Source organism: Gobio gobio (assembly GCF_949357685.1).
Source record: "Gobio gobio genome assembly, chromosome: 11".
Lineage (NCBI taxonomy): Eukaryota > Metazoa > Chordata > Actinopteri > Cypriniformes > Gobionidae > Gobio > Gobio gobio.
In genome coordinates this window covers 6,959,521-6,971,472 of record NC_137104.1, presented here as the reverse complement: position 1 = coordinate 6,971,472, position 11,952 = coordinate 6,959,521, and the positions used below count along the sequence as shown (strand labels likewise).

The following is an 11,952-nucleotide window of genomic DNA, read 5'->3' as shown; positions in this document are numbered from 1 at the left end:
GGCGCAATGAACCGCACGCGCTCCTTCTCATTCTACCCATGATGCCCCGCGCGCGTCTGCTTGGATCGAGCCGCCATGTTGTCGGTGTGAAAGCTAGGGAGCTGCTGCGAACCGGGGCTGAAATCCGTCACCATCCGCATCCTCCACCTGTGAGTAAACCTCTGTTCTGAAACCGTCTTTTCCTCCTGAACCATTTTAGCTCGCCTCGCGTTTATATTTTGGAGTTATGAGGCGTAACGAGTGATTTTAAGGGCTTTGTTGTAAGGCAGCGGCTCCCCCTCCTCTCCCCGGGTCTTCCTCCTGGTCTAGCGCTCTTCCTGTCCAGACGGCCCGGGCCTTTTGTTACCGGGAAGAGGACCTGTAGAATAACGCAGAGCCGGCTCGTGGACTCACAGGTACCGGTCCGTGCGTTTTACACACCCGTTTGTTACCGTTTTCTATTGGAAACCAGTTTAGGCCGTGTTATTGTCATTAAAACGTTTGATCAAAGCCTTGCCAGACAGTTCCGCCCCTCACCGATTCCCATGTCGCGAATTAATGGGTGATAAAAGCGTCTGTTTCGCGACTGTCTGGTGTCACCGGGTTCGTGTACACCGTTAGTGACAGTTTATGCTCTCCCTGCTCCTCGAGCCGTTAGCTAGCGGGTTAAGGCTCGCGTCTTTTGTTACCTGTTTGTGTTACCATGATGCAAACGCACGCTTTGGTCTGGGGAACCAGTTACGGTATCTGCCCACTTCCGGGAGCTCTACATGCAGCCATCCGAGCTCAGGAGCGCTTGTTTCCGGGTGTCTGTGGAGCTGGGGCCATGTAATGGCGAAACTGATCAGGCTGTAAAGTGCATGTAATCTAGAAGGACAATGGCTGTCTCAACTTTGTTTGGGAATCATATGCGTCTAGCTAGGCAGCTCAATAGCTTACAGGACAATGTGTCAGTGCAACAGTGCACATCCACTTAAAAAAAACAAGCCTTTGTTTAAGAGTTGAAGCCATGAAACATTACAAACTTTGATTTTAAGTATTTTAGTTTTCCTGCTTGTTCCAGTTCTCTGATTGTTGGAGATTCTTTGCAGAATCATTGGTAATGTAAAAAATAATAATAATAAGTTGAGGAAATGCATGCTGAATCTAACCAAAATTTCATATCACGATCTTATAACAAACAATCATGATCCACGATCTGAATCGCATGGTGTTATCGAGAAAATCCAGACTGGATCGGTATCGCATTAAACAATCAGTTGTCAAAATAGTCAAGTTAAAACTTTAAAACACGGCATAATCTTGACTGTATGAATTAAATATACACTGATTTATTATTGAAACTACTGAAGTTATTCACTTTGTTTAACATATTTGCATTGTTTTAAGATCGAATGCATGATAAAGTTATGTCTTAAAGGGATAGTTCACCAAAAAAATTAAATTAGCCCATGATTTACTCACCCTTAAGTCATCCTAGGTGTATATGACATTCTTCTTTCAGACGAATACAATCGGAGTTGTATAAAAAAATTCCTGGCTAATCCAAGCTTTATAATAGCAGTAATAGTTGCTCTGTTTTTTAAAGTCCATAAAAAGTGCATCTATCCATCATATAACTGCTCCACACGGCTCCGGGGCGTTAATAAAGGCCTTCTGAAGCGAATCAATGCGTTTGTGTAAGAAAAATATCCATATTTAAAACGTTATAAAGTAAAGTTTAGGCCGATCGCCTTCCCTGGAAAAGTGTTAAAGTGCCTTGTCGCATTTCAAGATGCGTACGCGACGGCTGACGAGCGTACCTGGTAGTATTTAGTATTTCCATTTTATTATCTCCCTTAGGAGAAATTTATCTTAGGCTATCAAGTAGAGTAAGCCTTTCGAACAGCTGAGGCACTTTCAACACTTTTTTTTTTAATAAATTGAATACGGAAGTCGATCTGCCGAAACTTTACTTTATAAAGTTTTAAATATGGATATTTTTCTTACAAAAACACATCGATTCGCTTCAGAAGGTCTTTATCACCCCCCCCCCCCCAGGAGCCGTGTGAAGCAGTTATATGATAGATAGATGCACTTTTATAGACTTCAAAAACAGAGCGACAATTACTCCTATTACAAAGCTTGGATTAGCCAGGACTTTTTTACTATAACTCTGATTATATTCGTCTGAAACCTAGGATGACATGAGGGTGAGTAAATCATGGGCTAATTTTCATTTTTGGGTGAACTATCCCTTTAAGACATAACTTTATGTCTATGTAAATACAAGCCAAGATGGACATATTTTTGTGTATATTTGACTGTTTAAGGCGCACGCCTGAACCCCAAGTCCGTCTTGTGTCGCACACACAGAAAGCATGTGGGGATCTGTCTCTTGCGCAGTTTAATGCACTTTTAATAACCCTTTTAAAAATAAAAGTAGACAGCATTTTATGACAAACTCGTCACATGATTTGACTGATTTGGAGGGGCGAATGCCGCTTTAAAGGAAATTAACAGAATGCCGCACAATGATCGTTTTATCTTGATTATCACGTTTTCATGATAGTTGGAAGTCAAAATCGAAACTAAAATTTGATTAATTGCACACACAGCCGTTCTGCTGTTGAATTGTTTTGCACACATGATGTAATTTGGCCAGTCAGCACAACACTCTAGTAGGCAGTTAATGCTGTATTTTACCATTATTATGACGACATAAAAGATCACGATCGCTACGATTCACTTGAAAAGTAGAACATGGACGTCTTCAAGATCATTTATCATGATATAAAAGTCAGATTTTACATCACAGTAGGTCTGTGCTTAACAGTTTATAAGTTATTGTTTAAAAATAAATTCCCCTATAGAGAAAATAAATGGGATTTTTACTATTACAACTATTGCACTTTTGTATCCGAGCAAGGTAGGTTCAGTTGAGAGGCAAATAAAGGGCCATGATGTGATGAATGTGAAGGGGAGTCTCGGTTTGATTCTGCACATGGGGGATTTCTGTAGCTGTCATGGTGGGATTTTACTTTTCTTTTCCACTAAGTCACAAGTGTGGGAGTTAGGTGTGTTTTTTCCATACGCTGGTGTTGTGAAGCCTAGTTCTCGTCAGGTTTTGCTACAAGACCCAGATTTTTTTTCCCTTGGATAACCAGATATAACCCATATTTAATGTAGGCCTAGTCAAATTCACATTTTCTTTTCTCACATGGTTTTGTTTCGAGGATGAGGGCATGTCACATAATCTGTCCATGTGGGTGTCTCGTGTGTCATCGTTTCTACCAAGTAATGGTTGAATTTGTGCCCAAAATGCTGTAGAATTTGATTGACATCAGCAGCAAAAGATAGAGGAACCATTTTCTTGCATATTTGTGCTACCCTAACAAGTTAATGAGTTATTTTTGGATCATAAACCACCAGTTTAGAAGTCATGAAGCCAATCGTATTGCATGAGAAAATGTAACTACAAGGTGGCAATTTTTGTATGATTTTTGCACTTCTAAACCTAAATGTCTGGTAGTTGCCCCAAAGGCTTCAGACTTATTTGACTCATGGTTTTAACCAGTCGTGCCTTACGTGCCGGTTAATGTGACCATGTTTATCATCTAAAAGAGGTGTGGGATGGTTTTTGTTCTGATGGAGGCCTCAGGATTACTGGAGTGCACAGTTATCAGTCTTTCTAAACAGTGTGTTGCTTCACCCTGCGTGCTATCTTGATTTGAAGCTCAGGGCATTACTTCATCAGTGTGTACAGGATTACACCTAATGGGGATCGGGTGCAGCTGTATAATCTAGCTGTGTTGCAATTACAGCGTTTGATGTTCCAAGGGACAAATTAGAAAGTAGACATTTAAAATGTAGGCCTATATGGTAACTGATAAAGTGCAAAAAGAGGGGTTTAATTTATGTGTCTGGAGTAGGGATGTGACGGTGAGGAAATTGAGGACGTGTGACAACACCTGATAAAACCGGGATCACCGGCGGGGGGTTTTCAAAACACTAATTTTAAACCGAAAGTAAAATGCACACTCGGGCATTCATAACGGAGCGGAATTTAATTCCTATGAAAGTTAAAGGGTTAGTTCACCCAAAAATGAAAATTCTGTCAGTAATTACTCACCCTCATGTTGTTCCAACCATGTAAGACCTTCGTTCATCTTCGGAACATAATTTAGTATATTTTTGATGAAATCTGAGAGCTGTCCCACTCCTCCATAGGCTTTCAGAGCGACTGAAACTTGATGGCCCAGAATAGTAAGTAAAAACGTCATTTAAGGAGTCCAAATGACTACAGTGGCTCTGTATTAAGCGGAAAAACAACAAAAATAACGACTTTATCACACTATTATTGTTGTTCAATTTGAGCCTCTGACGAGAGTTCGCGGGAGTGCCACGACGCATGCGCGAGAACTGAGATTACGGCGTTCTTCTTCTACTACTACTTGACTGTCTGCTCACTCTTTCGGAGTAGGGTTAATCTCAGTTCTTGCGTATGCGTCGTGGCACTCCCGCAAACTCTCGTCAGAGGCTCAAATTGAACAACAATAATAGTGTGATAAAGTCGTTTTTGTTGTTGTTTTTCCGCTCAAAAAGTATTTGTCGCATGATAGACTTAATACAGAGCCACTGTAGTCATTTGGACTCCTTAAATGACGTTTTTACTTACTATTCTGGGCCATCAAGTTTCAGTCGCTCTGAAAGCCTATGGAGGAGTGAGACAGCTCTCAGATTTCATCAAAAATATACTAAATTATGTTCCGAAGATGAACGAAGGTCTTGCATGGTTGGAACAACATGAGGGTGAGTAATTACTGACAGAATTTTCATTTTTGGGTGAACTAACCCTTTAAGCTTCCATAGGCATGAACTGAAAACGCGCCAGACTGGACACACACCGTAAATGACAGTGCGGCCGTAGATGTGTGCGCACTGTAGACAGTGTGGCCGTGCTCATTTTACTTTCGGTTTAGAAGTAGTGCCAATTTGAGGGAGGTTTGCTTGAATTGTGGGTTCATTAGCTTATTCTTAATGGAAAAACACAACAACAAAACAGTACAATGACAAACTCACTTAAATAGGCGCTTTTACATTTAACTTTTTTACATTTCACAACCAAATCTGACTCCTGTCCTGCTGCGTTTATGCTGCGACTCTCGTTCGGCTCACACTGTATTGAGCAGACACGCTCCGTTTTTAACAGTAGTGTCTGTTCTCTAACTGAACCAAATTATTTTATTACTATAAAAATTTAAAACGGCTGTGCCGCGGTGGGCAATTGATGTAACCGTTTGTTTCTCCTGATCACCGGCGACACGACTATCGCAGCCAGCCTAGTGTGTCCAGTAGGGCTGGGTAAAGAAATATTGATTTCCCGATTTTAATCAGTTCTCATTTTTACGAACCGGTATCGATTCTTAAGTTCCAAGAATCGATCAGTCATCCTGTTTTCAGTTGATGAATGAACTGAACATTGTAGTCAGGGCTCCAGGCTAACTTTTGTCACTAGGAGCTCAGTGGCCCCCAACTGAAAATTTTAGGGGCACAACCAGAAATTTTAGGGGCGCACACCGTAAATCAACATGCTAACCAAATCTACTAATTTCCACTGTATTACTAATAGGGATCGGTATCGTTAAGGTTTTAATGGTATTACTACTCTTACCGATACTGCTTATCGATCCGGTACTTTAACAGTATTCTTACCGGTTCTTTTTATTATAGCCTACTTTATTTTATTTTTTTTATAAGAAAAGTAAGAAAAGTAAATTATCTATAGCAAAAGAAACCCAAAGTTTGAACACAAATATAAAACATCTATTTGTAAATGGACCAGTGTGCAGGTATTTGGAAGGTCTGCTAACATTAATATTACAGTAAAGAACAAACCTACAAAGAAATCTAATAAAGTAATGAAATGTAAAATAACACTGCATAGTTTTCACTGTATAAATTGATAGATCGATGCTTATAAAAGCTAAAGTTGTTAATTCAAGAGATGTGAATATTTTCTATTTGTATTTTGTTCGATTCGAATTAATGGCTCAATCGTCAGCAGGTTTATCAGACGCTGCCCCTTTAAGACCATATAATAATAATATCATATTCTCCTATTTCTCCAAACTATTTACGCCCATTTAAGATATAAACTGTTAAAATAACTACTCTCCAATCCGGTCATTTTGACACCGGCTATTTGTTGTTTATTTGATGGTTTAGGCTTCGCACACGAAACCTAAAATATTAAGTGCAAGTCGGTCCATTTCGCAGCACACACACATAAGCCGCCTTGAAGTTGGAAACAGCGTCTCTTGCGCGGATTATTGTGCATTTAATAGCTCTTTATTATCAAACACATCCCGCAGTTTAGCAACAGTAGAGACTGCAGTTTACAACAATCACTGAATCTGACGTTTAGTTTAGGTTTAAGGAGAAATGACAGCGCAAGGCTGTGAAGGGAAGGATGTCGCGCTCGACTGAACACGGCACTGAACACTGAACATGGAATAGTTTTACCTCATACCATCTTTTTATAATTCTTGGAAGCCAAAATCGAAAATAAAATTAGATTAATATCACAGCACATCCCTAAAGTTTAAGCAGAAAAACGTATGTGTAGTTCTCTTGGCCATCGTCACTCATTAAGCTGACTGTGGTGTTGTGTTCGCTGTAGCGCCACGTGAGAGAGCTCGCTTTCTCGCTCTTCTGGATTGCGAATGGCAAAAATGCATCACGGACAAATGGTTTAATATTATCTCATATAGAAACGGCTGGCAAAGATAGAATTTGCCAGACATAACGTCTATCAATTATAATTAGTAAGTGTATTTTCTTAATTTCTCCAGTACCGACAGCAGGCAAATTTACTGGTCGCACATGTGCGACTGGATATAAAATTCAGTCGCACACTCTCAAATTTTAGTCGCAAAATGCGACCATTTAGTCGCACTCTGGAGCCCTGGTAGTGCGCCTCCCATCCAATAAATCGCAATAATCTTTGTGCTTTGTTACTATTGATATGAAACAAAGTCTCAGATTTCAAATTACGTCCATTTTTATTACGGAATTCAAAAACATAAATAGCGTTTTGGCGCTGTGGCGCGAGATCGCTCTGGCGCAGCTCAACTCAAGAAGCGGCAGCGTGGAGCTCACGTGAACCGATCTTCTCTTCCGCTTTAATACCATTTACAGCTTGAAATAAACATGAATGAGCATCTGAAAGTGTGTTAAAAGATAAAGTACAACTTACCAAAATCCGTATCATGTCACGACATGGAATCGCTCAGTGTTTCAACCACGGAAAGACCTCAGTAAAACAGCTTGTTACGCACATTTACTTCAGAAAAACCATATCCAGTGTCCATAAACTCGTCAGCTAGAAAAAATGTACTCTAGAGAGGAGCATTTTGCTAAATATAGGCACCATATTACATATTAATTAGGCCTATAATTCCGAATTTATGTTCTTCAATATTTAATGCATGTATGAATAAATCTGGCAAGTTTTTGACGTCACTATTTAAATTTAAAACAATTATGCTAAATTTAAAGAAATGACGATTATTTTGGTAATTGGATCCTTTTTTGTGGTAATAAATAGACCTAATTGAGCAATAAGCCTTAAAATGACTTGAATACATGGATATAATAACAATGACGCCATAATAATTAGTTCAAATAAAGTATCAGAAGCAAGTTATCATAAGGTTTTATTGAGCAACACTGTTAAAATACATAATGTAATATACATAATATAAACACAATCAACTTATGTAAGTTTAAAGTTTAATCTTAAATAATTCTATAATATCTTGAACAAGAGCATGTGGACAAACTTCGCATTAGGTTTATAAATGATTAAGCAACCCAAACTCACAGCAGATGCAGAGAGTTTTGTTAGGCAAGCTGCTTTACACATGTAAATGATAACAGTGCAGCACTTTGCATGAAACGGAGCGTGTAAGACTTTATATGCATTCCCAAATGCACGTTATTGGAAACCCAAACAAGCAGCACATGGCTACATTGGAAATCGCATACTCTCTCTCTCTCCTAAGATAAGATAGATGTAAGATGCTTATTTTGAATAATTACTTTGCGACCGCTAAAAAGTGTTCTCTATAGTAGGAATGTGTGTAGTATGAATGTAATCTGGACGCACTACATCCATGTTGTCATTGTCATGTGACCTACCAGTGTCAATTGCGTCACTTCACTGCCATTCACAAATGAGTACTGTGATAATACTTTTGTCACATACCATTTTTTACCTACTATAAAGTAGGGAAGAATGGGATTTCAGACGCAGCCTTTGTGTTGAGCAGCGTTTACTGTGAACGGAGCCACTCTGAGACGCTGGAAGAAACTTGTAACCTGCACGCATTAAAACAATTAAAGCTTCACCCTGAAACCCGAGCCGTTTTTTTTTTTTATTTCGCTTTTACACCTGATGTTTTGGAAACTGACATTGGCGCCCTTTGTTTAATCACGAGGCGTTAAACGTCGGCGATAAACGCGCACGAAAATCGTCCAGTTGTGAACAGGCCTTTACACTTCCGATATTTTTCAGGTTAATCGGCACAGGCAAATTGCAATCAAGGATTTCTTTCCCAAAATAGAGTACTCGAATTTAATCAACGAATCGTGGCCCGATTTGAAATACTATTATTCAATTTTATATTTATAGTTTTTATTTTTCATTCTAATATTCGGTAACGCTTTAGTAATTTAGTCATTTTAATTTGTTTTTTAAAATGCCTATAGTGTTTTAAAATATGCGTTTTAGTTTCTTTAGTTCATGAAGTTAAACGTAAAATATGGTTGATAATAATGGTTTTAGTTAAACTATTATGACCCTTGCCTATTTCTGTTCAGAGTGATGCTGTCAGTCACTGTTAAGGCCTGTTCACACCGGGACGATTTTCGCGCGCGTTTATCGCCTACGTTTAACACCTCGTGACTAAACAAAGGGCGCCAATGTGAGTGTGCACACCGACACGCAAAACGGCAGGTGTAAAAGCTTCATTAAAAAAAAAACACTCTACTAAATTTGCACGTTCACTCAGCGCATCGCCAGTGAAAATAGCTTGGGTGTGAACACAGACACACCAAAAAACGATGGCGATGTGCGTGATAATCGTCACGGTGTGCACAGGCCTTTACAGTTTTGCACAGTCATCATTTGATGTTAAATATCAATATTTAAAGGCTTTAAGCTGAAGAAAGATGACCGGGCTTTTGCCATAGCCGACCCTAAACTGTGGAACACTCTCTATTAGAATTAAAGCAACATTTTAAATCTCTTAAAGATGACTTATAATCACGGAGTCAAATAAGATTTTGTCTAAACATCAATTGTGTTTTCATGCATTTAATTTATTTTAAATTATATTGTTCAGCACAGTGGTCAACCACTGTTGTTTTTATTGTGCTTTATAAAGTGAGACTGAGAACTATACAACTTTATTGCAGAGAAAGCCATGCATGTTTGTGTATTTTTAAACCGGAGCTGAATGAAGCAATCTGGAATTCGGCACTGAAAATGTTTTGCATCTTCATGAGCGATTGGCAGTTTATCTGGATTGCTTTTAAAATCCAGCATTTTTTCAAGTGGGATGACTGGTCAGTCTCGTTTTAGTCATAGTTAGCTTGGGAAATTTAAACTGACTGAGCCTTTGGTCTCAGCACATGATCTCCAGTTTCCAAAACCTCTGGTACTAAGGGGACTAGTGACAAATCTGTGGTCCTTTCAAACAGTTGTCAGGATTACATGACACAGTGTCTTTAAAAAAAATGTGTGGTTTATTCTTGATCCATTTCATTGGATTTCACATTGTGTTCTCTCTGTATGCTTTCACTAGCATTGCAATAACTTACATATTTGTGTATTAAAAGCATCACATAGTCTAAATATCTTGGCACTCTGCATCCAAGTTCTTCTGCTGGCTTCCTACCCATAATAAAATCCATTTTCACTCAATGCTAAACTGTGTGTTTGTATGAAAGCTCCAATGCAAGTGTGACACTCGGCTAACAAAGTTATGAAAGGTGGTTATGGGATAAACTTTGTGCTGCTTTTTTTGGAGACTCTTTTATTTCCAGAAGGATCTATGTGACATAATGTACACTCAGAGCTGCCAACACACCTCTGGCACCATTTTGGGGTGAGATTACACCAAGGCATCCGGATTTTGCAGTTGGGATTAATTTGCTGTTTGTGGTGGCCTACATCTACGCATCTCTTGAAAAGATCAGTTCAGTTTTAGATGTGAAAGCAAGAGCAAAACTCTTGTGGCCTCTCTTTTGGGTGTTGCTGAAACCAGAAACGCTCTTGTTAATCTTTTTAGGCTATTTATTACTAATTAAACACAACAAATTATATTTTGATTTGTATATAGTAGTGTATTTCCCCCCCCCAAAAAAGTTTCATTGTGTTTGTAATTTAGGTAAACAAACTGTTAATCATAAAACAAGTCCAGTTGTAATTTCATTAATTTAATTTCTTTTTCTTTTTTTTCTAAAAGTCTGGGTTTAGATGCCAGAAAGATTGGAGCCACTGATCTTCCCACTACGTCAGTTGAGGCGTTTATATCCACATGAGGCATAATTGCACATTTAACTCTGTTAGAAAGGGTCTCTCTTTGTTAATAAGCAGAACTACTGACATAGAAATCATGGTTTCACTCTATTTTTATGTTCTTTTTACCACATTCTGTTGACTATAAGTAACATTGCACCTACATGCCAACCAACTCTTATTATAGTGTTAGTAGACGGTTATGGTTATAATAATACTATAATGAGAGCAGTTGCAAAGTTGTAGTCAACAGAATGTTTTAAAGTGACCATCAGAGTAAAGTGTTACTGAAATCATATTATTCATGGCTGGCATATCGGCACATAAATGGGAACAGGATAACTGTAATTTCCTTGCAAGCCGAAATAAGGGAGAAAACAAGTGAAACTGTGTCACAAGAGGAACATTAGTTTTCTCCTTGTTATTGCACATCTTTTGGCTTGTTGCTGTGGTAGGAAATTTTTGCAAATAACCCTCTGTTATTCACTATAAATGGCTGTTATTTGCCCACTCAGGAGTGAGTAGTGATTCAAAATAAACAATTTGTTCTTGTAGTTGCTGTTTTGGATCAACCATTTGTCCTGATTTGCCTCTTGTTTGAGTAGCACATGGGCCAAATGTTACAGAAAAACATTCATGTATTGAGTACTCGAATGCCTTCATGTATTGCCAGACTAATACTGAAAGAATATTATAAACTGTTTATCTACTGTTTTAAAGTAGAACAAATTGCTTGTTTTGGCTAACTTTTTGAGCATCCGACTCAACATAAGAGAATTTAATGTATGAAGACCGTTCAGTCACAAAGACAATAATCCTCACCTTCATTGCTTCCCTTAATTGTGTGTGTGTGAGTGTGATTATATTTGTAAAAATGCAATTTTTCAATTCACTGACCTAAGTTAACTGTGTTAAGTGAACTTTAAAAGTAAAACTTTTTGTAACTTACATTTTTACATTTAATGCTTTATCGTCAGTGCATTACCTTCAGTAATATGACAATGCTTTCAATGTTTATTCTTGATCCATTTCATTGGATTTCACATTGTGTTCTTTCCGTATGCTTTCACTAGCATTGCAATAACTTGCATATTTGTGTATTAAATGCATCACATAGTCTAAATATCTTGGCACTCTGCATCCAAGTTCTTCTGCTGGCTTCCTACCCTTCATAAAACAGTAATATGACAATGCTCCCCCCCTTCATGTTGCATGTTTGTCACTACCATGAAAAATTCAGACCTTAAATTCATTGAAAGTCTTTGGAATGTGCTGGAGGAGACTTTACAGAGTGATGGACTCTTGCATTGTCAATACAAGATCTTGACTAGAGGTCGACCAATTCATTGGTTTTGCCGATTAATCGGCACCGATAGTTGATTGGTGGAACAATCGGTTATCAGCAAAAA

The 11,952-nt window shown here is 38.5% G+C and overlaps 1 protein-coding gene across 2 annotated transcripts in view; it reads left to right on the top strand.

The window, feature by feature from the left end:
• Positions 1-62: 62 nt before the first annotated feature.
• Positions 63-11,952, top strand: part of pum1 (pumilio RNA-binding family member 1) — a 43,286-nt gene continuing 31,396 nt past the window's right edge. For both annotated transcript variants that reach the window (XM_079829218.1, XM_079829217.1), the window contains exon 1: positions 63-149. The gene's annotated coding sequence lies outside the window, so the exon portion shown is untranslated. The remainder of the gene's footprint in view (positions 150-11,952) is intronic.